Here is a 26,642-nt window from a genome sequence, read left to right on the forward strand (position 1 = left end):
GCTGACACACAGCCAGAAATGCAGCTAGATTGTGGCCAGACTGTGGGACACTTTAAAGGCTAGGGTGAGAAGTGTGGATTTTATTCCATCGGAAAACCAATGGACTTTCTTAATAGGAGAATGACACATGGAATAAATGCTTTTGAACCATTAATTTTTCAGAAACACACAGGAACAGCTAAAGTGGGTAAAAATGTAGGCATGAAGGTCACTTCATCATCTTAAACCACTGCATAATCTTAAAATCATCAGAAACTGAAGTATGGGGCTGGCAGCAGGAACGGAAAAGAAGGAAGGAAAGAAGGAAGATTTGGGGGAGTACTACAATACATTTCTAAAATTTTGTACTGGCAATACATTTTTTTTAAGTTAATGGTCTTTTTTTATTGGAATAAAAAAAAAAGACTAGCATTTACAACTTGGAATGGACGTAAATTGTAATTTCTTGATCAGCAATGTTGATGCTTGTGCTGAAGTCCACGGCCACAACCTACTCTGCTGGCTCCAAGTCATGGTTCAGGAGGTTTTAAAAACAGAGTGTCCCAAGATGCTCCCTTGGTAAAGGTTTAAAAAAAAAAATGTGTGTGAATGGTGACAGCCTGACACCCATTTCGCTCTAAGACAACACGGGACAATGCTAAACCAACACACACGGCATGCCACCAGGATGAGTGTCATGGTCACCATGGGCGGGGGCGCCCGGAAGTACGAGAGGGCCGTCCTGCTAAGTGGGGCTGCGTCTAGACAGGTTATCCTTCACCCATTTTTCTGCACAGCATCCTGAGGTAAACCAATTTTAAATGTTTTGTTTTCAGTAAACCAGCTATGACAATTTATACTAACAAACTGAACTAGAACCCATTTGAAGAAGTTTTAAATTTGTTTTTTTCATTTTTTGTTTTTAATACAAATGCCTGACTGTGCTCTGTTGTCAAGCTGCATGCATGAAAAACTGGCCAGTCCAAACAGTGTATTAATCATGAGCAAATGGAACTGCAAGGAGTCCGTTAGGTGCTTCCTTATCATTAAGGTAGTACAAGTATTTATATCGTAAAACTGATGTGTAGCTTGATCTTTAGGGGACAGGACCACCAACCAATACATGCAGATTTTGTGTGTGTGGACAGAAGGTACTTTTGACATTCAGTTTTGCTATATAGAAACAGAATGAGTAAATGAACTTTTTTTTTTTTTGGCAAGAGGTAAGTAAAAGATTCAATTTGATTCTTCTAGAAGGGAGGAAAGGAGTTGAAAGTAGGACTTCATTTAGCAGTCATCATCTGTACGAATTCTTCATAGTTGACTTGCCCATCTCCATCAATATCTGCTTCTCTGATCATTTTTTTTTGGGGGGGGGTGTATATAATGTTCTTTTTAAAAAATTTTTTATTGTTATGTTAATCACCATACATTACATCATTAGTTTTTGATGTAGTGTTCCATCTGATCATTTCATCTACTTCTTCATCTGTTAGTTTTTCTCCTGAGTGGGTCATGACATGACGTAGCTCCGCCGCGCTGACGTAACCGTTGCCATCCTTGTCAAAGACTCGGAATGCCTCGCGTATTTCTTCTTCACTGTCTGTATCTTTCATTTTTCTAGCCATCATAGTCAAAAATTCTGGGAAGTCGATGGTGCCATTTCCGTCAGCATCCACCTCGTTGATCAGATGCTGCAACTCGGCTTCTGTTGGGTTCTGACCCAGTGACCTCATGACAGTTCCAAGTTCCTTTGTTGTGATGGTGCCATCGCCAGGTTGTCAAATAGGGAGAAAGCTTCCTTGAACTCAGCAATCTGCTCTTCGGTCAACTGATCAGCCGTGGTGCGAGCAAAGGCAAGAAGAGCAGAGGGAGCGAGGGCGGCTGCACCGGCGCAGGGGCCGTGACGGCAGGGCCGCCCCCGCTGCTGCTGCCGCTGCAATGCGAAGGCGCGATGTGCGCTCAGCGCTGTGCGGCCGCCACCTCCGGCCTGGGACTGCGAGTAAGGGCGCCGCGCCCGCGAGGCTCCCAGCACCGCGGCGCGGCAATACATTTTAATAGCAGTTCACTTAAGTTGGGGCTATATCAGTAAATTTCATTACTTAAATTAGTGATAATATTTAGAAGTCAAATATATTCATGCATAATGTTACAAAAATGGCATAGATCTAGTCATTTTTAACAGTTCAATAGATGTGAGCAATGTGTTTTATGTTTAATAATATATGTTTTAAATTGCCATTAAAATCAATATTTAATGCAATTAGAATGTGAGTGAAGGAGTTAAAGGTTTAGTATAAATAGGAGTAAATAAAATTTCATCATTATGAATTCGTGAAGATAAAATCAACAAGGAATTATTGAGGACTTACTTCACGCTACTTTTTTTTTTTTTACTTCCTACTACATTTTGAGGCTAAATAATATACCGATAAGGAAACAATCCAGCTTTTAAAAGTGGTTCTAACTTTCATAAATGAGTAAAAATCGAATCATAATAATAAGTGCAACAATTTATGTTATGTCACTGAAAGAGAAAGCTAAACCCTCAGCTGTATAGAAACCCTGAAAAATAAGTGATGTTAGACAAGTTAATATTATTTTTTGTATGTTAACCTTTCTCGGTGGAACTATTCTCCAAATAAATTTTCTTTTCTTAAGTCATTATGCCGTGCTGTGTACATATAGCTTGAGATTCCATTGTGTGTAGTGTGGGGCATTGGACTAAGGAGCATGATTTTTGCTGTATGGTAGCACTCATGTTTTCTCTTATATTCTCTATTTTTTTCTTTCCCATTGTTTTCTCTTTCTCATTTCTGCTTGTGCTGTTCTAATTGCAACTATCATATGACATTACCAGCCAAGTAGAGATTTCTTCCCAATCCTTTGCATTATTGGGTAGAAGGGAGGCTTTTGTTGCTCTTTGTTTTGTTCATTGTTGCTGAGTACTAAGGAAGTGCTTCTTTGGCCACCTGACCCATTCTTCTTGGCACGTTCCCTCCCATTACACTTGGGAGTCATATTATGCAAAATAAGTTAATGCATGATCCCACTGGGGATATTCTTGAGGACTAGAAGATAAGATTCTTTGGAAATCCTAACAATACCACTGAACTTCCTTTTAACAAAAGTTAGACTTATATCACATGTATTCATTTATTCTTTAATAACTTCAAAGGAATACACTTTTATTTTTTCTTATTCCTAATAGTATTACTATTCTTTTAAATTTTCACAACTAAATAGTTTTCACACATCATTCTTGGAAATTAAATAATGACAGAACTGGGCCTTAGAAGCTAGGTCACTGCACATTCAATCTAGTTATTTTTACTTAACTGGGAGCCACTTTTCCTTTCTCTGCTTTTCGGTGAAGAAAAGAGTAGATGATCTGTAAATGCCCCTTCATTCTTTATTTCTAAGGATTATAATTAAGTTCTGGAACCCTACTGTCAAACTCTGAAAATGTGCTTAGATGAGTTAATGATGAGCATGAGACCATGAGTGTCGCTTTAAGTAAATTTGATATTCTAGGAAGATCAAAATGGTAACTTTGTTTTTACGATTACTCCCTGAGAACTGGTGCATTTAGTCTGAACAACAGGTTTCAGAATGATATAATTGTTAAAAGAATATCAAGGATTAACATGATCCTTGTATAATTTTAAATGACCTTTTTTCCTTATACTAATCTTGAATAAAACAAAAAGATAAACAAGTAACAGAAATAAAATCTTGGTTCTAAAGCATGAATTACTTGGAAGTTATTTGAATAATATTAAATTTTTATTAGTTCATTCAATTGAATAATTCTTCAAATATATTTTCTGAATGAAATTTACATCTCAAAAAATGAATTAGGTAATTTGTACTTTAAGTTTCTTTACAAAATATTTTTAAATTTTAATTCCTATAAGATTTTTGAGAGGATCACAAGTTCCCCCCTTTTTTTAAGTTTCTAATCCAAATATAAACAGACAATTATCATTGTATCATATGTGCTAAATGAATTTTAGTGCCATGTCCTTTCCTTTTCCCAGCAACCAGGGTGATCTCTTCATGGTCTCTCAGCAGTGTTAACACAGCCTAAGGCACCATCTGAGCTGATATCATTCATGAGACAAGAAGAATAGACCCACTTGGCATCAGAAGTGGTCATGCCTGGGTGGCTCAGTTGGTTAAGTGTCTGCCTTCCACCAGGTCATGATCCTGCTCAGTGGGGAGCCTGCTTCTCCCTCTCCCTCTGTGCCTCCCCCGCCCCCACGCATGCTCTCTCTCTCTCTCTCAAATGAATAAAGTCTTTAAAAAAATGGTCAGTATTGATGGTCAGTATAATCATAACCGAGTAAACTCTGTACAGAATTACATGGTAATAATAATCACAATCATTTTCATTAATCGACTTAAATCCTCACAGGAATTCTTCAAGGTGGGGACTCTTACCTTTTACAGATGAGGCAAGCCAGTTTAGTCACCTGTCCAAGGTCACAAAGTTCACACATGATACACCTGAGTTTTATCCCCTGTCTGCAAGATCCAGAGTTTATGCTCTTACCCACCATGTCCTACACACTTCACGATCGCCTCCCGTGGAAGAAATACTCACCCGAGCATAGTCAGAAAGTCTTTTTTTATACTATATATGTTATTAAAATGTATCTTTTAGAGACCATTAAATAGTTCACATCAAAACTGTTTTTAGGAAATTTCACTCTACTGTAACTTTATTTCAAGTGTGAATTTTAGGAAAAAGGCAATTTTGTGCTTGTGTCTTTATCTCCAATGTGTTTTGGCACTTATAACACAGTGTGATCCTAAATTCCTTTAAGAATAAAATAGAATTGTTTTTTTCCAAACATACTCATCCATTTTCATTTTATTACTGTTCTGTACTTCAAATGCACTTCCAGTTACCATCAAATCCCATAATTTCCATCCATAACATCTGGATAAATGCATATAGATTCTATGCCAAAGAGCTATAATGCGTGAAAAAATACTCTTGGCATTCCCTAAAATTTTCCATTTCTTTAAAAATTAGGCTTTACTCCTCTCATAAGCAAAGAGGAAAGCTTATAATTAGCTAATTTTTTTTTCTAGTCAGTGTTATATTTACTATTTTATTTTCTATGCTAATTTTCCCCTGACACGTCTGTTGTCTCTTTTTTGGATGAAGAGGCTTCTCATCCTAATGATATTTAAGAATTCATTATTTTCCTTTATTGTGTATAAAGAAGCATACGTCCAATTTTCCTCCCTGCTTTACTGACACTCTGTTTTTGAAGGGATCCCATAAGATCCCCTGGATAGGATATATTGGAGAGTTCTATGTTTTTGCAAAGTATATGATTTTGTGATGTTTTATATTTTGTTTCTTAGTTGAAAACTCCCTGTCCACCATGATCAAGAAAGATATATAAATAGTCTCCCATAGATGTACTTGCCAGTATAACTTGCCTGAGAAATAAAACAACTAAATGTTTGACAAGTTAGAAATTTTTATCACTTGAGAACATTCTTTCTGAGAGTTACAATAACCTTGGATGTCAGAATTATGCACTGACCTCCAAATGATGCAGAATTGTGGAGCTCCTTAGGAAAACTGGAAGGGACAGGATTATATTTGTCATTAAACTCTATGAACATTTTGCTGACATAGATTTTTTGGCTTTCAACCTTCTTTCCCCTAGCTCTTTATTAGCAGTATTCTGGGGAGAGTATTGAATAGAAGTTTCACCTTGCTTACCAAACTCTTTTTTAGTAACAGACTTGTACCTGAATTTTAATGACAGATGCTGTTGGAAAGCAATATTTATTTCTGCATTGTGAACTTTGAGTATTAAGGTTTTTAGTTGTAAAATGTTGGCTTTTATGTCATCAAAAGGATATCTTACTTCATATTAGGCTTTTTTAGAGGGCAAGGGAATCATCACTGTGATTTAATTTAAATAGACTTAATTAAATCTATCTGTGTTTAAAAGCAAAATCAGACCTATAAATACAGAGAACGAACTGATGGTTGCCAGAGGAGGGGGTGGAGATGGGTAAAGTGAGTGAAGGAGGGGAGTGGGAAATATAGACTTCCAGTTTCAGAATCAATAAGTCACAGGTATAAAAGGCAGAGCACAGGGAAAATAGTCAATAATATTGTAATAGCATTGTCCTTTGGCAGATGGTAGCTACACTTGTGAGCACAGCATAAAGTATAGAGAAGTTGAATCACTATGTTGTACACCTGAAACTAATATAACACTGTGTCAACCATACTCAACTAAAAAATTTTTTAAGTAAATAAATAGGCAAATCTTTGTGTTTGAAGAAGGGTAAATTTTATGCTTCAAGGAGACAGAGATTTTCTTATATCTCCATTCCCCACCCCAACATTTTCCTTATAATGCTTTCCATAAGCAGTAGAAAGGTGATAACTTTATTTTAACAATTGTCAATAGTCTGATCCAATATTGATGATGAGTGACAGGGGATGAGAATTATCATTTAATTCACTTGTTGATCGGGTTCATTCAGACATTAGTCTATGTTAAAGGATATAATAAATATTTGATTTTCAACATTAAGCTTTGGATAACAACGCACCACACAAAATATCTGGATTTCAGGTTTGAGGCAGAATTCAACCACGAGCTGATTATAATGCAATTTGCATTAGTTAGTCAATAAAGCAATTAAAAATATGAAAGAAAATTAATTTTATATGTGCTTTTACTTATGCCATTTCCAGTGCTCCTCATTCCACTGTGTAGATTCGAGTTTTTATCCTCCATGTTTTGCCTGAAGGACTTCTAACATTTTTGTTTTTATAAACGCTTGGCTCTATTTTTTAATCTGAAAAAGTCTATTTCTCCTTCATATTTGTAAAGCTCTTTATGCCAGAGTATTCTAGGTTGACATTTTTTTTCCTTTTGGCATTTTAAAGATGTCACTTGCTGATTTTCTGGTTTCAATAATTCCTGATGTAAATTCTTGAGAAGTCTGCTGTAATTTATGAACATATACTTATATATGTGGTATGTTCTTTTCCTCTGACTCCCTTTAAGATTTTCTTTTTATCTTTGGTTTTCGGCACTTTGATTATGCTTGTCCAGGTGTTTTATTTGTTTTGTTTAGTATTTATTCTGCTTGGTTTTCTATGAATTTTTTTGATCTGTGGTTTCATGCCTTTTAATATTTTTGGAAAATTCTCAGTTGTTAACTTACAATAATGCCTCCTTTCCATGTTTTTGCTCTCTTCTTTTGTGATTTCTATTACACCAATATTAGACTAATATCACCCCAAGGTCTTTCAAGGTCTTTTTTCTTTTTTAACTCATTGTAACGTATCCTGGTTAATTTCTATCGAACTACTTTCATGTTTACTCGGTCTTCTTTCTTTGACTCTTTTAAGTCTATTAATAAGCCCGTCAAAGGCATTTTTTCTTACCTCAGCTACTATGTTTCTTATAGCTAGTTCCCTTTGATTCTTTCTTTTTTTTTTTTTAAATTTTTTTTTTTTTAAAGATTTTATTTATTTGCGACAGAGAGAATGAGAGACAGAGAGCATGAGAGGGAGGAGAGTCAGAGGGAGAAGCAGACTCCCTGCTGAGCAGGGAGCCCGATGTGGGACTCGATCCCGGGACTCCAGGATCATAACCCGAGCCGAAGGCAGTCGCTTAACCAACTGAGCCACCCAGAAGCCCCCCTTTGATTCTTTCTTATAGAGTTCATCATTCTGACAAAATTTAAAATCTGTTCTTATAATTTTTTCTCTCTGATATAATACATGTGTGTTTTCCACTTTTTTAACAAGAGTTTTTAAGTACATTAATCATAGTTAATTTAAATTTTCTGTTTGATAGTTCCAACATCTAGGTCCTATATGAACATAGTTCTATTAATTGCTTTCAATGTATCTTAATGGTATATAGTTTTTCTTGATTTATTGCTCTGTAATTTTTGTTGAATACTGGCCATTGTGTCTAAGACAGTACAAATTGAGATAAATATTGTTGATGTCTGAAAATGGACACATCTCTTTTTATGCTAGGTTCTTAGTGTAGCAGTTTGAGTTAATCTAGTGACAGGTTGACGTGATTTGGGGTTTTGTTGTCCTAATGATTCCACCACCATTCCACCTTTTGTTTTAGATTTTCTGTAGATTTACTCAACAGAGGTCTCTCTCCATGTTCTTGCCCCTCTCTCAACAGTACACTGATTCTGCTTATCACCCATCCTTTGGTAGCCTGGCGATGAGGTGTGGGAGGGTTCTCTCTTGTCCAGCTTTAGTGTCAGTTTTCGGCAAACTCTCTGCTTATGGATGTTGGGGCTTTCTCAGTGACCTTATCATTCTATCAGTTCCAGAGAACCTCTAATGTTCTGACTTTGCCTTGGTACCAAAGGCCTTTTTTCCCCCTTTCTTTCTCTAAGCTGCAACGGATTTCCACATGTTCCTGAAAGCTACAGGGTTTTCTGACCCTCCCCCAGTGGTCTAAGGCTTTTGTTCAACAGTGGAGCTAGACAAAAATGATCTAGGTGGGGCTTTGTGTCTTTTCCATAGTGATGCCACTTTCTTCACCAACACCTGACCAAGCAGGAGGCAATCTCTAGTCTCCCCCACCTGACCCAAATCTTTCTCACAAGCCCTTAGAGATGGGAGCAGACAAAAGCCTGAGATTAAGTAGAATCTTCCTTTATATCTGTAGCTCCAAGGATTCTATACTGTTGTACTAGCCAACACTCAACAGTTAGAAATTTGTTAAAGTATTTAACAATGTTTTAACCAGTGCTCACATCTTGTCTCTCTGGAGAGACACCTGTATTTCCTTAGATTTGAGACTCCTTGATTTTCCCGTACCTTGGTATTTTGATGGGTTCGAGAAAATTTATGAATTGATAAATTATCCAACTTATCACTGTTGGGATGGAGCAATGCTCTTTTAAGCTTTCTACATCCTAAGACAAAACCGAAGCCCTTCTTAATTGATTTTGAAGATACGACTTCTAGGATTAAATATAGTATATGTGTTACACTGACAATTTATTAAATGTAACTCATAAATTTAAAGTTTAAAATTGTTTTGAAGCATTATTCGTCAACATAAATTTTCCTTATCTTTAACCCTCTGAGAGTTGTTAATTTAAAAAAGGGATACATTAATGATGGAGAAAATATTGGATTATTGAGCAAATAATTGGCCCCATTTCATATGTGGAATTCACTGTACCATTAACTTGTATGAGTGATGAGATCATTGTTTGTTCTTTTTAATGGCAAAATTTGATTTGAGATTGATGGAACACATAAATGCCTTTTCAAAGTCTTAAATTTTTTGAGATTATAATATTAAATGGTGTGTTTAATACATGCTAATGATTTGAAATAATTATCTAATGGCAATAAACCTGATTTAATTCAATTTTTAGCCATTAATCTAATAAAATGTTTTAAATTCATGAATTGTCATAATACATTGCATGTTAGTTCTTTAGTCAGATACTGAAGTAATTTCAAGTATTTTTGGGCTGAACCACAAATAATTCAAATAACTGTGTTTACAAAATATAGACATTATTATTTAAAATATAATTTAATTTTCACCATTTAAAAATGTCAGCTTTGCACAAACTGCTTCATAATTTTATCCTAATTTCAATCTAAACTGTGTTGGAAAACTAGGAAATAAGACTTTGAAGAAATTATTCTCTCTTTAAAAAGTTTACAAGCTAATAGAAACTGAATAGAAATAGTTAGATTTGAATTAAGAAATGTAAACATCTTTACACTTTAATTTGACAGTTTTTTTCAACATATATTCATATAATGTCTCCTATGGACAGGCAATGTGTTGGGTGCAAGTAGAGACAAATGTCAAGAAGAGTGACATAGTCCTAAGAGATAAAGAAGTACAAACATGAATTGGCAAAAATTATAAAATGATTGGACAAAACACCAGAAACGAAGCCAAAAGCCAAACAGACATAAATGAAAGAAAAAAGTTTATTTTGTTCATATTTAAAAGCTCCTAAAAATCAACAAGAAAATCCAACAGTCCAATCAAAATTGGGCAAAGTGACATGAATAGGACACACAAAAAGAAAAAAAATCATTTTTAAACTTGCAAAAACATACATAACCTCACTTGTAGTAAAAGAAATGGAAAACTAAGCTATAAATTGTTATTTTTCACTAATCGCAGTGGTAGGATTAAAAAATTTGTTACATGCTCAATTAACAAGGAGGAAGAGAAACAAGTTCTTTCATACATTATTGGTGGGAGAGTAAATTGATATAAAGTCTTTGGACATAATTTTGTCAATATCAATCAAAGAATAAAATATATGTAACCACTTCCAACAATTTATTATACTATTCAAGTGTCCAAAGTTGTATGAATATGAATATACACTGAAGCATGCTTACTAATAATAACCAAGATATGTGGAAATATATCAAATATCCCTTAGTAAGAAACATTCAGTGTATTATGCATGTGCAAAATATAATAAGAATACATTGTATAATGTACCAAATATGTCATCGTACATTCATATAAGAGAATACTATACTACCTTTAAAGCAAATATTGTTTTTATAGGAACTATCATGGAATTATCTCTAAGATATATTGTTAAGTGGAATATGTAATTATAGAACATTGTAGAGAAAATGCTGCAACCTTTATAACAATATAAATGTGTGTCAGTGTGCTTTTACATGTTTAAGTTAATTTATGTTTGTATTTGCATGAAATATTTTTAAGGATACAGGAGAAAATGAAATGAAATTTAACTTCAAAAATGAAATTTTTGTCTCCGAAAGGAAGATGGGGACTTAAGGAAATACTGAGAAAAAACTTATTTTACCTCAATTTTTCCTTTTCAAATATATGTTATACATAAAATTATAACTAAAGGTATTTCAGTAATATAGGTAGAAGATCAAAACACCTTAGTTTTGGTAGTAAACTCAAGGTGCAATTAAGAAGTAAAATCAATTGGTGTCATTTGAGATGAATAGTTAGAAAAATATATATAAGATGATACATGTTTTTGGCTTAGTATTTGCCTGACTTAGTGATCAAATTCTATCAAATTCTCTCATGTTTGCAAGTATTTATTTTACTTTTATCCATTACAAATTTCTAAAGTTTCACTGACATAAATGACTTTATTTTTATTTTTTTATTTTTATTTGCACTTAGGGAAATTCATCTTATTTACAATAACCAAATATAAATGAGAACTATATGTGCCTATCTGACAGCAAACAACATCATCCATTGGTCCATAGGGAAGCAGCAGGATCAGGAACTCCTCTGCAGGTATGTTAAGTGGTAGATCTCAGGTACATTAGTCGATCTCAGTCTGGGCTTTGCATGAGTGTCGTGCTCCCCAAAGCACATTCCGGGCCATATATCCATTTATATCTATTAGAATTTCTCTTGTTCATGAATTAATTACTTCTTAAAATATTCCTCTTTATAAAAGTATTAGAATATATTTATATTGTTAACATATTACAATCAGCAAAATATTATTTCCTTTAAATGTAAAATTTTTGTTAAAATCAAATACATATTTTATACTTCAGCATCTGTTGTAAATTATGACCTATATCCATCCTGCCATATATCCTGCATGCAAAGTGACAGAATCAATGATAGATGTTTCTGTTCCTTACCACTTGGGCATGTCTGAATCCACTTCTTCCAACTTGGCAAAGATTTTTTTTTTTTAGTTCCAACATTAACTATTTTTAATTCATTAGTTTGGCACACCATAATAATAAGTAATATGGAACATATTCTATACCTTAAGAACTAGCCATAAAAATACAGACATAGAGTACATTTCTAAAACAGTCCCTATGATGGCTCTAAGCCAAATGTGACTCACCTGCACAAGGATTACCCACAGAAAGCTGTGCTTTCAACTTCTTTTCACCCTCCTTTCAGTATCTTATTTTGCCATCCAATAAGATATAAATAAAAGTGTACATATATATTTTTTTCATTCAGCTAACATTTTTCTGAAAAAAAAGTGTTTACTAATACAATTTTTAATTAGTTTCTAAAGTTTGAAAAAAAGTTTGTTCTTTAAGGAAATCCAGGAGTAAATCTTTCAAAGTTTTAAATTATAATGCCTGTTTTTTTTTCTTTCTAAATTTTTAAGTTGTTATTTAATGGATTCTTTTTGAACGTAGTATGACAAAGTAACATGATGCGAATTTTTCATCTCATTCATGTTGACTGATGTTGCAAATCTGCAGCATTTTATTATATATATTATATATTATATACTCTGGCAGTTCTTTAATAATTAAACATAGAATTACCATATGACTCAGCAATTCCACTCCTAGATATATACCCAAGAGAGATGAAAACACATATCCATACCAAAAAATCCTGTACACCAATGTTTATAGTAGCATCTTTTACAAAACCTAAAAGGTGGAAACAACACAATCACTATCAATTGAAAAGGAAAAAAACAAAAGATAATTTATCCACACAATGGGATATCATTTGGCCATAAAAAAGGAACAAAATACTAATACACGATAAAACATGGAGCAACCTTGAAAACATGTTGTTAACTGAAAGAAGTCAGTAACAAAAGATGAAATATCATGATTCCATTCCTATGAGAGCCCAGAGTAGCAAAATCTATAGTGGTTCCCTAGGGCTGGGGGATGAGAGAGTAATAGGTAAGGGGTACAGGGTTTCTTTTGAGTTCGTGAAAATGTTCTGAAATTGACTGATAGTGGTGGTAATGATTATACATATATAATATACTAAAAGCCATTGACTTGTATACTTTAAATGAGTGAATTGCATGGCATGGAAAGTAGATCTCAGTAAAGCTATTTTTTAAATTTAAAAAAAAAAAAAGAAAAGAAAAAAGGAACCTGACACTAGACAGGTCAAGACTGGTATAGCTATTCAAGGTTGTCATTAGGATCAGAATCTTCCGACCATCCACCCCTTACATGTAGTTTTGATCATTAAGATCTTGATATGACTCCTTCACCTCTATCTCATGACCACATTTCAGTACAAAAAAGAAGGAAATAATGTACAGCACCTATAACAGGAAAGCAAAACCTTACTAAGAAGCCTTCATTGTTTTGCCTTTGGGGCAAGAAATAAGGCCATCTTCGGCAGCAAGAGAGGTGGAGAATTTAGTATCTTTAGGGGGACACTTTCCCACATCAAATAAAATCTGCAGAAATGTATGTTAGGGAGGCGATTTGCAGACTATGTCACAAACTCATATGAATAAGAGATATTTGAATTTACAAGTCTTTCACTTTTTAGAGAGGATTTTTTTTTAAAAAATCAAGATTAATAAAGATTAAGTTATCTTTTTTTAATAAAAGAGACTCTATTTAACAATAGAATAATAAGCAATGAATACTTCCTTCTTAATCATGAATATTAGCCTACTATTATCCATTTTCACAGAGAATTTTTTTTTAATTAGCGAAAATCACATAGGAGCAAAAAGCTGACATTTGTTTCTATATAATTATTTTTTATAAATTCACAAAATTAATGGATTTATTAGCTTAGTAATCATTGACTACAGATATTCTATTGGGGGCACCTGGGTGGCTCAGTCGGTTGAGCATCTGCCTTCAACTCAGGTCCTGATCCTGGGGTCCTGGTATCAAGCCCCACATCGAGCTCCTTGCTCAGCAGGGAGCCTGCTTCTCCCTCTCCCTCTGCCGCTCCCCCTGCTTGTGCTATCTCTCTCTTTCTCTCTGTCAAATAAATAAATAAAATCTTTGTTTTAAAAAAAGATATTCTATTGTTCCATGCCCTTTCAATCTGCTGGGCATAGACAGCTTTCTAATTCTATGATATTATATAGGAAATGTTAACTACTAAGATGGGATTTAGGGATGTTTCTCATAGAAGTTATATTTGGAATGATTCTGAAAGAAAAATTATTTCTAATCAGAGAAGAGGGGAGGGCAGTGACTACCAGAAGAACAGTTGGTACAAACAGCCAGGGGGATTTTATAAAGTTGGTATTGCAGAGAATAGTGAAAAAAATCTACGAAGAGTGAGCAGGGTACACAGGGAGAGCGTGAGATGAGATGCAGTTACTGAAGTATATTTGAGGTGCTAATTAGCATGATCTTACTCTGTAGACCATGTGAGCCATGGGGACAGTTTAAGAAGAGTTAGTAGAGGCTATGTGCATTTTATAAATTATAAATAATATTTCACAAATGCACCAATGAGTATTGCATGGCTTGCAGTGTTATAATACTGGAAGAGTGACTCTTCTTTATAAAGTTTAAAGAAATCTAGTCTCTGGCCTAAAGATTATAATTACTTCACCTCCAAAAGATTTAATATATAATAGTGTATACCCAACATAAAGATACAGTGGTTATAAAATATGTTTTAAAATATTTTTTCAAAAAGGAGGCATATGTAAATATTAAATTTTTCTCTGAAATGTACAAACTGTGGTGAACACAGATTCTAATAAAATGATTATTCTCTCTTAATCATATTTATATTAGTTTGTTTTCAGTATTTACTCTTATTACTAAGATTTTATTTATTCTATTTCATAGAATATAGTAATCAATTGGCAATTTCACCTGTTATTTTTAGTCATGTTTTTATTAAGAAGCATTGTAATTGAAATAACTCCTGTTTTACTGTAAGATACAATACATTTTTCATATATTTCAAAATATTTTGTTTTATAATTTTAATATTTTATATACCCAATAGGTTTGTTTGTCCATTGTTTTGTTTTATTTTGGAAAGTTTGAGGGATCCCCCTTGAGATTTACTTGAGTTAGAAATTTGGAATATTTCTAGAACATTTCAGGTACAAAAGTAATATAAAAACCTTGCATAAAATATTTCTAACAGTAAAGCCTAGATTTTTTTTCTGAACTATGAGGAATTCTAGAAATGGCACAGCATAGAATAAAATTTGACATTTATTTATTTTAAAAAGAGAAAAGAAATATCATTATTTTATATAGACTGTCATATGTTAGTGCTAGAATCAGGATTCCTGGTTTTAATCATGTATCTGCCACCAGCTTCTACTGTGGATCCTACTGGCCTAAATCCACCATTCTCTAGAGTAGGGAAGAGAAACTTTTTCTCTTCTCCCGGGCAGTGTATCATGTATGGGGGATACCTGGAGTTGCTGTAGCCATTTTGCCACCATGATGGAGAATATCATATGGCCAAAGTTGACAAGGGAAGACAGAGATGAGGGTGTCACTGAAAAATGGAGTTGGAGCTTTGGTCAAATCATTCCTAAAGCCCTTCTACTTCTAAAACTTCAAGTTTCACATAAGCTCGTACACCCTTTCATTGTTTAAAAAAAGTGTTTTTTTTATTTTTTATTTAAATTCAATTTAGTTAACATATACTGTATTATTAGTTTCAGGGATAGAATTTAGTGATTCATCAGTTGCATATAACATCATGTGCTCATCACATCATGTGCCCTCCTTAATGCCCATCACCTAATTACCCCATCCCCCCACCCACATCCCCTCCAGCAACCCTCAGTTTGTTTCCTAAAGCTAAGTATCTCTATGGTTTGCCTCCCTCTCTGTTTTCAACTTACTTTATTTTTCCTTCCCTTCCCATATGGTCACCTATTTTGTTTCTTAATTTCCACATATGAGTGAAATCATGTGGCATTTGTCTTTCTCTGACTGACTCACTTCACTTAGCATAATACCCTCCAGCTCCACCCACGTCATTGCAAATGCAAGATTTCATTCTTTTTGATGGCTAATATTCCATGGTATATATGTATATATATATATATATATACATATATACCACATCTTCTTTATCCATTCATCTGTTGATAGACATCTGGGCTCTTTCCATAGTTTGGCTGTTGTGGACATTGCTGCTATAAACATTGGAGTGCAGGAGCCCCTTCGGATCACTACGTTTGTATCTTTGGGGTAAATTCCTAGTAGTGCAATTGCTGGGTCACAGGGTAGTTCTATTTTTAACTTTTTGAGGAACCTTCATACAGCTTTCCATAATGGCTGCACCAGCTTGCATTCCCACCAACAGTGTAAGTGGGTTCCCCTTTCTCCACATCCTCACCAACATCTGTTGTTTCCTGAGTTGTTAATTTTAGCTATTCTGACTGGTGTGACGTGGAAATCCAGTCAAGAAATGGGCAGAAGACATGAACAGACATTTCTCCAAAGAAGACATCCAAATGGCCAACAGACACATGAAAAAGTGTTCAACATCACTTGGCATCAGGGAAATTCTTAAAAGTTTTAATTGAGATTTCTACTTATTTGCAAGTGAAAACCATATAATTGATACAGATTAGAATATTCTAAAATTAAAAATAAATTTTATTAATATATATTTTTTATTGTATCATGAAAAATAGAAGTGTAAAAGGGAGACAGGGGACTTGAGCTCTAATTAGTGCAGCATGCAGTGTCCTAAACATTGAGTAAACACTGGAGATAGAGGGTTGCATGAGAATCTGTGTCTAACTTCAAAGAATTACAGTGACTAGGGAGGAAACTGGCACAGAAATAGATGATTTTGCTAAAATATCATCTGTGTGTGTATGCACATGTGTGTGCACATGCAAAAGTATGATTAGGATATTCGTAGAACAGAGATAATCAACACAACCTCTGAGTGTGTCTGAAAGAACCAGTCACTACCAGAGTAGAGAAAGTGGGATGACTTAACACATGAACAAAAGCATAATGGCATGAAATAGCTCATTGTTATTGGGGAGCTATGTGGCTTAAACATAGAGAGTAAAGCCAGGATTAGAGAGAGATGGAGTTGCAGGGATAGGTCATTAATGGGAGGCGTACATTGCTCCAAGCAGTTCCGTCTTTAAAACTGCAAACTGGAAAGTAACAGTGCATTAAGCAAAAATAATAAAATATTTAATTTACTGATGTCTACTGAACTCAACAGAACATATGGGATACGTTCAGAAACTGATAGCAAAAGAAGGAAATGACATATGCATATGAAGAGAATATTATTTAAAATAAAAGTTCCTCAAAGTTAAAAATTGTTTATCCTGACTAAATCCCTTAATGATAAACATTTAAAAGGACATAATGCCCCCAAAGTTAAGGCTAGATAGAACAAATCAGCCAAGTTTTATATATTGACACTTTATCTAAACTTAGAGGAAAGTGTTGTTTGACAAAATAAAGAAAGATGCTATTTTATTCTGTAGAAATGGCCAGCAAAATAGCAAATCATAAACTGTAAGAAAAATTTATCTTGAGAGGGTTTTGGGTTCCATGTGTAAGGAGCTTGGAAGTCACCACTCTTTCCCAACAACAAATAGAAAGCTGAACAGACCAAAAAACCAACATCCTTTTTGGACTCATAATACAGCAGAGGACACAGGGCAAACCACTGCCCTCAACATTGGAGAGACCGGTGAAAACAGGGAGTCACAGCTTATCGGAGCACAGACCCATGACCACAAACTGCCCCAGGAACCAAGGGTAGGAAAATCTGAACTGGAATTGATGAACTGCTGGAGGCTTAGTGTGGATGAGTCTGAGTGTTAAAAACTCCAGGGGACCCAGTCACAGGGGACCGCCACAGGGTTGTGAGATTTACCTCCAGGAGCTTGACCAGGTTCTCACAATAGAATCTGAGAAAAGTCCCTTCATATTCTAGCAAGAGGAGGAAAAAAAGAACAAGTTTGAAATACACCATCTTCTTAACAAGGCCCGCCATCAGGGGAAGCTAATTAACCAGTCCCCTAACCTGTTGGATTACTACCAGGGCCTAACTGACCTTCAGGAAGGGATTACCCAACTCTAGCCCACTCTAACCATCCTGTGCCACCTAAGGAGGAGAAATACAAACAAAAACTGAGAAACTCTTGGGAAGTCCACAGCCCAGAGGCATAGGCTCACTAAAAGTCTCATGAAATGACCTAATCATAGGATTATGGAACATTTCCTCTCCCTGCACACCTCACCACCACACTATTAAGGCCGCTTCACAACAGTTCCCTTTACCCAGTACCTCATGTCCAGGTAGCAAGAAAAAATGACAAGGCATACCAAAAAGCAAAAATAAAACAAAACACAATTTAAAGACACAGGAGAAAGCATCAGAACCAACCATGGCAGGGATGTTGGAATTTTCAGTCCAGAAATTTAAAACGACTTCCATCTACTAAGGGCTCTAATGGATAAAGTAAACAGCATTCAAGAACAGATGGGTAATGTAAGCAGAAAGATGGAAATTTAAGAACCAAAAATAAATACTGGAGATTAAAAACAAAAAAAAACTCCACTGTAATAGAAATGAAAAATGCCTTGATGGGTTTATTAGCAGATTGACATGGCTAAGAAAAGCATCTTTAAACTAGAGAAGATATCAATAAAATCCCTGAAAATTAAAAAGCAGAGAGAAAAGACTGGGGTGGGGGGGAAAGGAACAGAATATCCAAGGACTGTGGGACAGTTGCAAAAGGTGTAACATATGCATAATGGGAATACCAAAGGAGAAGGAAGAGAGAAAGGGAGAGAAGAAATTTTTGAAACAATGACTGAGAATTTCCCCAAACTAATATCAGAAACCGAACCACCGATCCAGAAAGCGCTGAGAACACCAAGCAGGATAAATAACACCCCCCCAAAAAAACCCTACAACCAGGCATATCATTTTCAAATTACAGAAAATCAAAGATAAAGAAAAAATTCTGAAAGATGCCAGAGGAAAAACACCGCACCTATAGAAAAGCAAAGATAACAATTATATTCAATTTCTCAGAGGCGATGCAAGCAAGAGGTGAATGAAGTCAAATAATTAAAATTTTGAGAAAAAAAAAAACCCCACTACCCTAGAATTCTGTAGCCTAGAAAATTATCCTCTAAAGTAAAAGGGAAATAAAGAATTTCTCAGACAAACAAAAATTGGGGGCATTTATTGCCAGTAGAATGTCTTCTAGAAAATGTTAAAAGAGTTATTTAGAGAGAAAGAAAATAATGTAGGTCAGAAACTTGGAGCTATATAAACTAAGGAAGAGCATCAAAGAAGGAATAAGTGAAGGTGAAATAAAAAATTTTTCTTGCTCTCATCTAACAGATAACATATTGTTCAAAGTAATAATTCCAATAATGTATTTGATTATTTATGGTTATGTGTATCTATTTTATACATATGCTTATATATAAATGAAATTAATTATAGTATGAGCCAACTGATGGAAAGGAGGAATTAAGATTATTTTTGTTATTATAAAGTATTCACATTATCCATGAAGTGATATAGTGTCATTTGAAAGTGGACTTGGATCAGCCGTAGGTGGGTATTGCAAGCCCTACGGCAACCACTGAAAAAATGTAAAAAAGGGACTAAAATCAATATACCAAGAAAGGAAAGAAAATAGAATCATATAAAATGTTCAGTTAAAACCACAACAGGTAGAAAAAGCTTGGGAGATGAAAATAAGAACAAAGAACAAGAGCAACAAACAGAAAAGAGTAGCAAATATGGTAGCTATTCCTCCAACTATGTCAATAATCACCTTGAAGGTTGATAGTCTAAATGCACCAGGCAAAAGAGATTATCAGAGTGGCTCAAAAAACATGACCCAGTTATGTATGGTCTATAAGAAATCCACTTTAAGTAAAGACACATATAGATTAAAACTAAATGGATGGAGGCAAATTTACCATGCTAACACTAATCAAAAGAGAAGTCAATCTTCGTAGAAACAGAGGAGAACGGACATACAGTAAGAGATGATATCAGACGCAGAAGGGGGGGTTAATGCATGGTGAAGTAAAGAAGGCAGTATAAAAAAGGATTGAACCATAGCCTCCTAATCATTAGGTTAGGAGAATTACATGAGATATGTGCCTAGTACCTGGTAAGGTCATTAATTGTTAACTATTGCTTTTATTGTTTTGATTATTATTACATCTTGAAGCCTTTCCATGAGTCATACCATAGAGAACAAATAAGAGTTCTGCCAGGATCAAGACTGCTTTCTCTCAAATGTGTCCTGAGTCAATTTCAGTCTCCTTTACTTCGCCAGTATCTCTCTTGCTCTCCGATTCCTTAGCTTCATTCTAGAAATGGAGATTTCTCTGGCTTAACTCTCCACACTCACTCCTGAATTCTGTTGGTATTTGTCCCCTGACTGTAGGAATACCCGATTCCACCGTCTTGACCTGTAGGAACCTGTAGGCTATTACCAATTACATTCATGCTGCCTCTCAAATGTGTATTGACATTTAGGAATCACATATTCCATTTTCATTAGTTGGAAACAGCCTCTGAAATATGTCAGTGTTGAGGTCATTGACTCTCATTTTGCAGGTTAATAACTTAACCAACTTCAATAAATTTTATATTCTTTTATAGACATGACCACATAACCACAGAGAGCTTTGTAAACACCAGCCCTATTAAAATCTAGCAGGTATATTTTAGCACACACTTAAATTTGAGTGAGGGCACTGGAAATAATTAGTTTTCCTCTCCATGATGACACAATCCTCAGTTACTACATGTACTCTGAGTAACACGTACCAGCTATGGTAACAGTTCAAATTTTTGGTACACTTCTCTCAAAGGTATAATCAAAGCCAAAAATATTACTAATTCATACCACACCCTAAAACAACCAGTGGTAAATTCCTTTGTACTTTGGGGGACTAGATTTATATTTTATAATAACAATGACTGGCCTCAACTAACCACATTTCATATCCATAGCATGAGGTCTGAGTAATTGATTATTTTAAAGCATGTGGCCAATTATGTAAATTTCCCATTTTCCAGAAATAAATACCTAGAAGAGAAATGTGTGAGTTTATGCAGAACTGTGAAAATTAATCCCGGTTTCATCTTCTTAAGAGACTTAAATGCCTATAGTCTTATGGTCCCAATAAAGAATTCTCTGGTTTCTATTTTTATATTTTTGAAATTATATGTAAATCCTTTATCAGTTACCTGGAATAAGATGTGAGCTGAGTAATGACTCTATCAGCAAGGCAGATAAGACTCTCCATGATCATTGCAGTTGTGCAATTAATAATGAACCCAATGAACTAAACTAAATAAATAATAAGTAAATACAATAATAAATAGTTACACATACACACAGCTATGTCAAAACAATCCTCATCAAATTGCAAATTTCTTAGAGAGTGCTCTAGACAAATAGATAAGGAAAATGTTAGCTACTCATTCCTCTGACACTAGATGATATATAGTTACTTATATTTGCAGAACTTGTTCTTAGCAACGGATTACAATTCCAGAGTCATTCCTTTTATCTGGTAGGTCAGATCTTCTGTGATGGGGTATTTTTTTTAAATGTACTGTAAATGGGTGAGAATTGAATTCACAAATGCTGTGTTAGAGTGCCAGTACTGTTGTATGAATTTGAGCATGTTATTTATCACTCCTGCAACGTCAATTTTATTATTTGCTGAAGATGATATAAAAAAACACTGGTTCTGACTGTTGAGAATTTGAATAAAATAGCAAATGTTGAGTCACTTGTAATTTCTTAAGTGATATGAAATTGTGGGTATATGGCATGTTTCTATAATACTCTTGCAGTGCAAGCTGTGGGTCGTAAAGCTCTCCTCATCTTTGTATATCTGGAAATGTCTTTTAGGAATTTTTTGCTATTTTGCCATATGTTCTGATACACCCTTCAAGTTCTTGTGAAGATAAAGTGATGAAACTATGTATTTAGATACAGCTTAATATATATTTCTGATAAATGAGGATCAATAAACTCTATAGCAATCCTTGGGGAAAAAAAGAAAATGTCTTTACTTGACCTCCTTTTTTTTAGGTCATAAGTTAATTGAATACCAGATTCCAGGTTAATGGTTCTTGTATTGATAATATGTTTTTTGTTGTTGATCTTTCTTCTCTCATTATCTCTGATGTTCTGCTTCACAAGGAATTTACTCATTGATATTTATTTCTTTATCATCTATACCTTGCTTTGCTCTTTCTTTTTTTTTTTAAGATTTTATTTATTTATTTGACAGAGAGATAGAGAGAGCCAGAGAACACAGGCAGGGGAAGGGGCAGAGGGAGAGATGGGCTCCATATGGGGCTCCGTGCAGGGCTCTATCCCAGGACCCCGGGATCATGACCTGAGACAAAGGCAGATGTTTAACCGGCTGAGCCACCCAGGCACCCCTTGCTTTGCTCTTTCAATGATCACTTTTAGCCTAAAGTTACGTGTCTTCAGTTCTGCAAAAATATCTCAACCATTTTCTTTTCAAACATTTATTTTCTATCCTTTCCCCTACTATTTCCTTCTGGAACTCCTCTCAGATCTATGTTGATACATCTATACTTACCCTCCGTCTCTCAGTGTGTTGTCATATATTTAACGTCTTTATGTCTTATCCTGCATGGTGGGGGAGTTCTGCAGGACTACTCTGCAGTTACTCCTCAGTCTTGTGGTTACTTTCGGTGGTTGTAGATTTCATTTTCAGGGCACCCAATTGCTTCTTGCATCAATTCTGCCCGCTTTTGTAATTTTCATTCTCTATACACTGCTGTTATCCATCTTTTTTAAGAATCACAAATATATTTCTCATGAAATTGGTTTTAGATTCTTTTATTTTTACTTTATTTGGAGTGAAATTTAAAAAATGTTGATTTTATTTGTTTATTCACATATTTTGGAATTTTGATTCATATAATAATACTTAATAGGAGAGTTTATTTCATTCATTCTTTGTCATTATTTCCTTGCAGATCCTCAGGTCTCACAGATGAGAACCAGGTCTTCTATTTGTAGTTCAAATGCCACATTATGTTAAAAAGTGTCAAAATTATCATTATTATTATTATTAAAGATTTTGTTTATTTATTTGAGAGATAGAGACAGAGATAGCAAGAAGAGAGCATGAGCAGAGAGGAGAGGGAGAAGCAGGCTCCCGCTGAGCAGGGAGCCCAACGTGGGGCTGGATCCCAGGACCCTGGGATCATGACCTGAGCCAAAGGCAGACACTTAACCCACTGAGCCACCCAGGCGCCCCTCAAAATTATTATTTTAATTATTGATATGAAAGAGTTGCTTTTAGGAAGCAGCCTTACTTTACTTAAGGAAAATACCTTTTGGGAGCTGGATATTATGACAGATCGGATTATCGTTCTCTGCTCATCACTGCTCCTTGTGGAAGTGTACAGAAGCACACTTTGTTGTGTGACAACAGTACCTCCCATTAGAGTAAGTGGAGAAAGTAAATAAATGTGGTGACTATCAGGTGAATGTATATTTTATTCATCATTATGTTTGACTGGGAAAAAAAAGTATATTACAATTTACCCCACTTGCAACAGGCAAGATGTATACAAATTTCATAAATATTACATTTTGAAATAAAAGGTTTTTTTTTAAGATTTTATTTTTATTTATTTGAGAGAGAGAGAGTGAAAGTGAGAGCACAAGAGGGGGTAGGGTCAGAGGGAGAAGCAGACTCCCCGCTGAGCAGGGAGCCCAATGTGGGACTCAATCCCAGGACTCCGGGATCATGACCTGAGCTGAAGGCAGTCGCTTAACCAACTGAGCCACCCAGGTGCCCCAAAAGAGTTTTCTTTATTGCTACAGAGGTTAAAAAACTAAATATTATTAAATAGTACAAGATAAAATTAACATATAGATTCTTGCCAGATTTGTTTCTTTCTAGAAGTTCTATGTAGAGCTACTTAGCGTTTACAATCTCTAACACAAATTGCAGACTTTGAGATATTTAAGAGAATTTTCATCCCAGCAAAGTTCCAACATTTTTAAAGTTAGAACTTTAAAAAAAAAACACTAACTCTTATATAGCATTCAATATATACAACAGATAAAGATTGCTATAATTAAAATTCTCTTGACTATTAAGTACTGTATATTAAAAATATTTTTGATTCGATTTACTGATATTTTATTTAGGATATGTGCATCTTTGTTCACGAAAAATATTACTCTGTAATTTCCTTTTTTAATGACATTTTTATCAGGTTTTTCATCAGGATTAGGCTCATAAAATGAGTTGGAAGTATTCTAATTTTTCATTTTTTACATGGAATGTTTCCATTTTTTTCTTTTTTCCCCCTTGTTCAGTCTAGGTAGGGGTTGAAAATTTTATTAAAGTTTTCAACAATTTGACTTTCAGCTTTATTATTTCTTCCTGTTATTTGCCATATTTCTATTTCTTTTCTTTATAATTTCCTTTCTTATCCTTACTTTAAATTTAATTTTCTGTTCTGTTTCTAGCTTCTTAATGTGAAGAATTTGATCCTTAATATTAGACCTCTCTTCTCTATGTATAATTTTAACACTGATATTTTTATATTGTTGAATAAGTCCACTATTATAACATTTCCTAATAACCTGGAAAATATCTTTTTGAGAGAATGCCTTGTATTTTTTTAATTTAAAATTTGGATAATTTTGCATGATACATAATCCAACTTTCCTTGATACATTGTAGAATAAACATTACTATCTCAATAAATGATAGAATTAATGTTACTTATATTTGGGTTATACTTTAAACATCAAAAACCACGTCCAAACTAATATTCATGCCTTCATTTACCATTATTCCTAAGTCTGCAGGACATATTCACAAAATCTTAACTTTTATATAAAAGGATGCTTTGGATATCCAGATATTACTGCTAAGTATTTCTTTGAAATACAATAAAAATAAACCCAGAAGTATGATAAATAATCACAATAATTCTTAAAGGATATGTTACCTTTTTTGTTGTTCAATACATGTTTCCTTTCCATCTCCTTCCTGGCCTCAACCTACTTCACCTACTACAGTCCTTTGTATCCATTGTTTCTGAATCAGAGAACATACTAATGACTAAGAAGAGAAGTATTTTCTCAGAATGTAATTTAGAAGTTTAGAAGCTTTGATATGTCCTGAAATATTTCAAAGGACAAGAGTCGGATGAGTTGGGTGCCTGGGTGGCTCAGTTGGTTAAGCGACTGCCTTCGGCTCAGGTCATGATCCTGAAGTCCCAGGATCGAGTCCCGCATCGGGCTCCCTGCTCGGTAGGGAGTCTGCTTCTTCCTCTGACCCTCCTCCCTCTCATGCTCTCTGTCTCTCATTCTCTCTCTCAAATAAATAAATAAAATCTTTAATTTAAAAAAAAGAGTCAGATGAGTTTTCAGTGTTAGACAGTTCAACACATATCAAATTAACAAGTAATAAATAATTTTAAAAATAATAATTATAATTGTTTTCCTCCCAAGACAGCAGCTTTATAGTGCTCTGCTCAAATTATAGAATAAATGATTTGGATAGAGAGAAAATTACTTGCTTCAGATGGCATGTATTTTAGTTAATTCTTGAGCAAATTCACCATTGTCAAGCTTAGATTATACACGTTTTAAAACCAAATTTTGAACAGTCATTATTATACAAGATGATATTTAACATTTTTCATCCATTAGGGTTTCTGATCCATTTATATTCTTCCTTGAATAATGGGCTACATATTGTTAACATAATGACATTCTATTTTGTGTCACTGGCAAGAAACCCTATCTGACTTCAAACTTACACAAATAGACAGAGTGCCTTTTTATTATTTACTGTAAGAGAATTCGGAAAATATTTTATAAAATTAAAAACCACATTTAAAAAAAACAATAACTGCATTGACTGTATTCTTAGAAACAAAAGAATATTTTGTAATTAGGAATATTAAGAATGTAAGTTCAAAAGGTTACCATTTTTTTTTATCGTGTGCTATCCAGCTGCTTATAATTTCCATAAATTTATGTCAATCATGAAAATGAAAAATGTGTCAAGAACGTATTATGTTTTCTGGGAGGCCTCTTAAAAGATTTTTATTTCTATAACACTGTCTTATTTACTAGGAATTAGAGAAGTATAGAAAAGGACAAAAATTAAGATACAAAAGTAAACACTATATCTTACATTAATGATAAACATCTATGTCAACATTCCATATTCATAAAATTATAATAAATGTTTAATGAGGACCTACCATGAGCCAGATACTTTGCATGCCTAACCACTATTAATGTAGGCCACATAGCAATGCAGTGTGTACTCTTACTATGTGGGCGTTGAGTATTGAAGAAGTTAGGTAATTTGCACAGTTTACCCAAACAAATGGTGAATAAGGATTCATTGCACCCAGATAGATCTGCCTGCGGAAACCAGACTATTCCTCCCAATGCTAACTACCTTGCATTTCATATGTAGAAAAATGAGAATTTGAAGTTAAGTCAACTTTACCAATTAGAAAAATTAGAATCAAAATCATTCACATTAGTAGTTTTGATCACTTTCCCTATGCTGTGTACTTTTAAACATTTGTCCCTAACATGATATATATAAAATATCATAGGGGCGCCTGGGTGGCTCAGTCATTAAGCGTCTGCCTTCAGCTAGGGTTGTGATCCCAGGGTCCTGGGATCGAGCCCCACGTCTGGCTCCCTGCTCAATAGGAAGCCTGCTTCTCCCTCTCTCACACCCCCCGCTTGTGTTCCCTCTCTCGCTGTATCTCTCTCTGTCAAAAAATAAATAAAATCTTAAAAAAAAAAAAACATAGCTGTAAGCATTTTGAGAAGCTACTTTCCCCTTTCTTTTATCTCCAGCGTCTACCACACACAGTACT

The 26,642-nt window shown here is 34.5% G+C and overlaps 1 pseudogene; it reads right to left on the bottom strand.

Annotated features, from left to right (window-relative positions):
• Positions 1-565: 565 nt before the first annotated feature.
• Positions 566-2,032, bottom strand: LOC116639333 (annotated as a pseudogene).
• Positions 2,033-26,642: the final 24,610 nt, after the last annotated feature.

Source organism: Phoca vitulina, unplaced genomic scaffold (assembly GCF_004348235.1).
Source record: "Phoca vitulina isolate PV1807 unplaced genomic scaffold, GSC_HSeal_1.0 scaffold1, whole genome shotgun sequence".
NCBI lineage: Eukaryota > Metazoa > Chordata > Mammalia > Carnivora > Phocidae > Phoca > Phoca vitulina.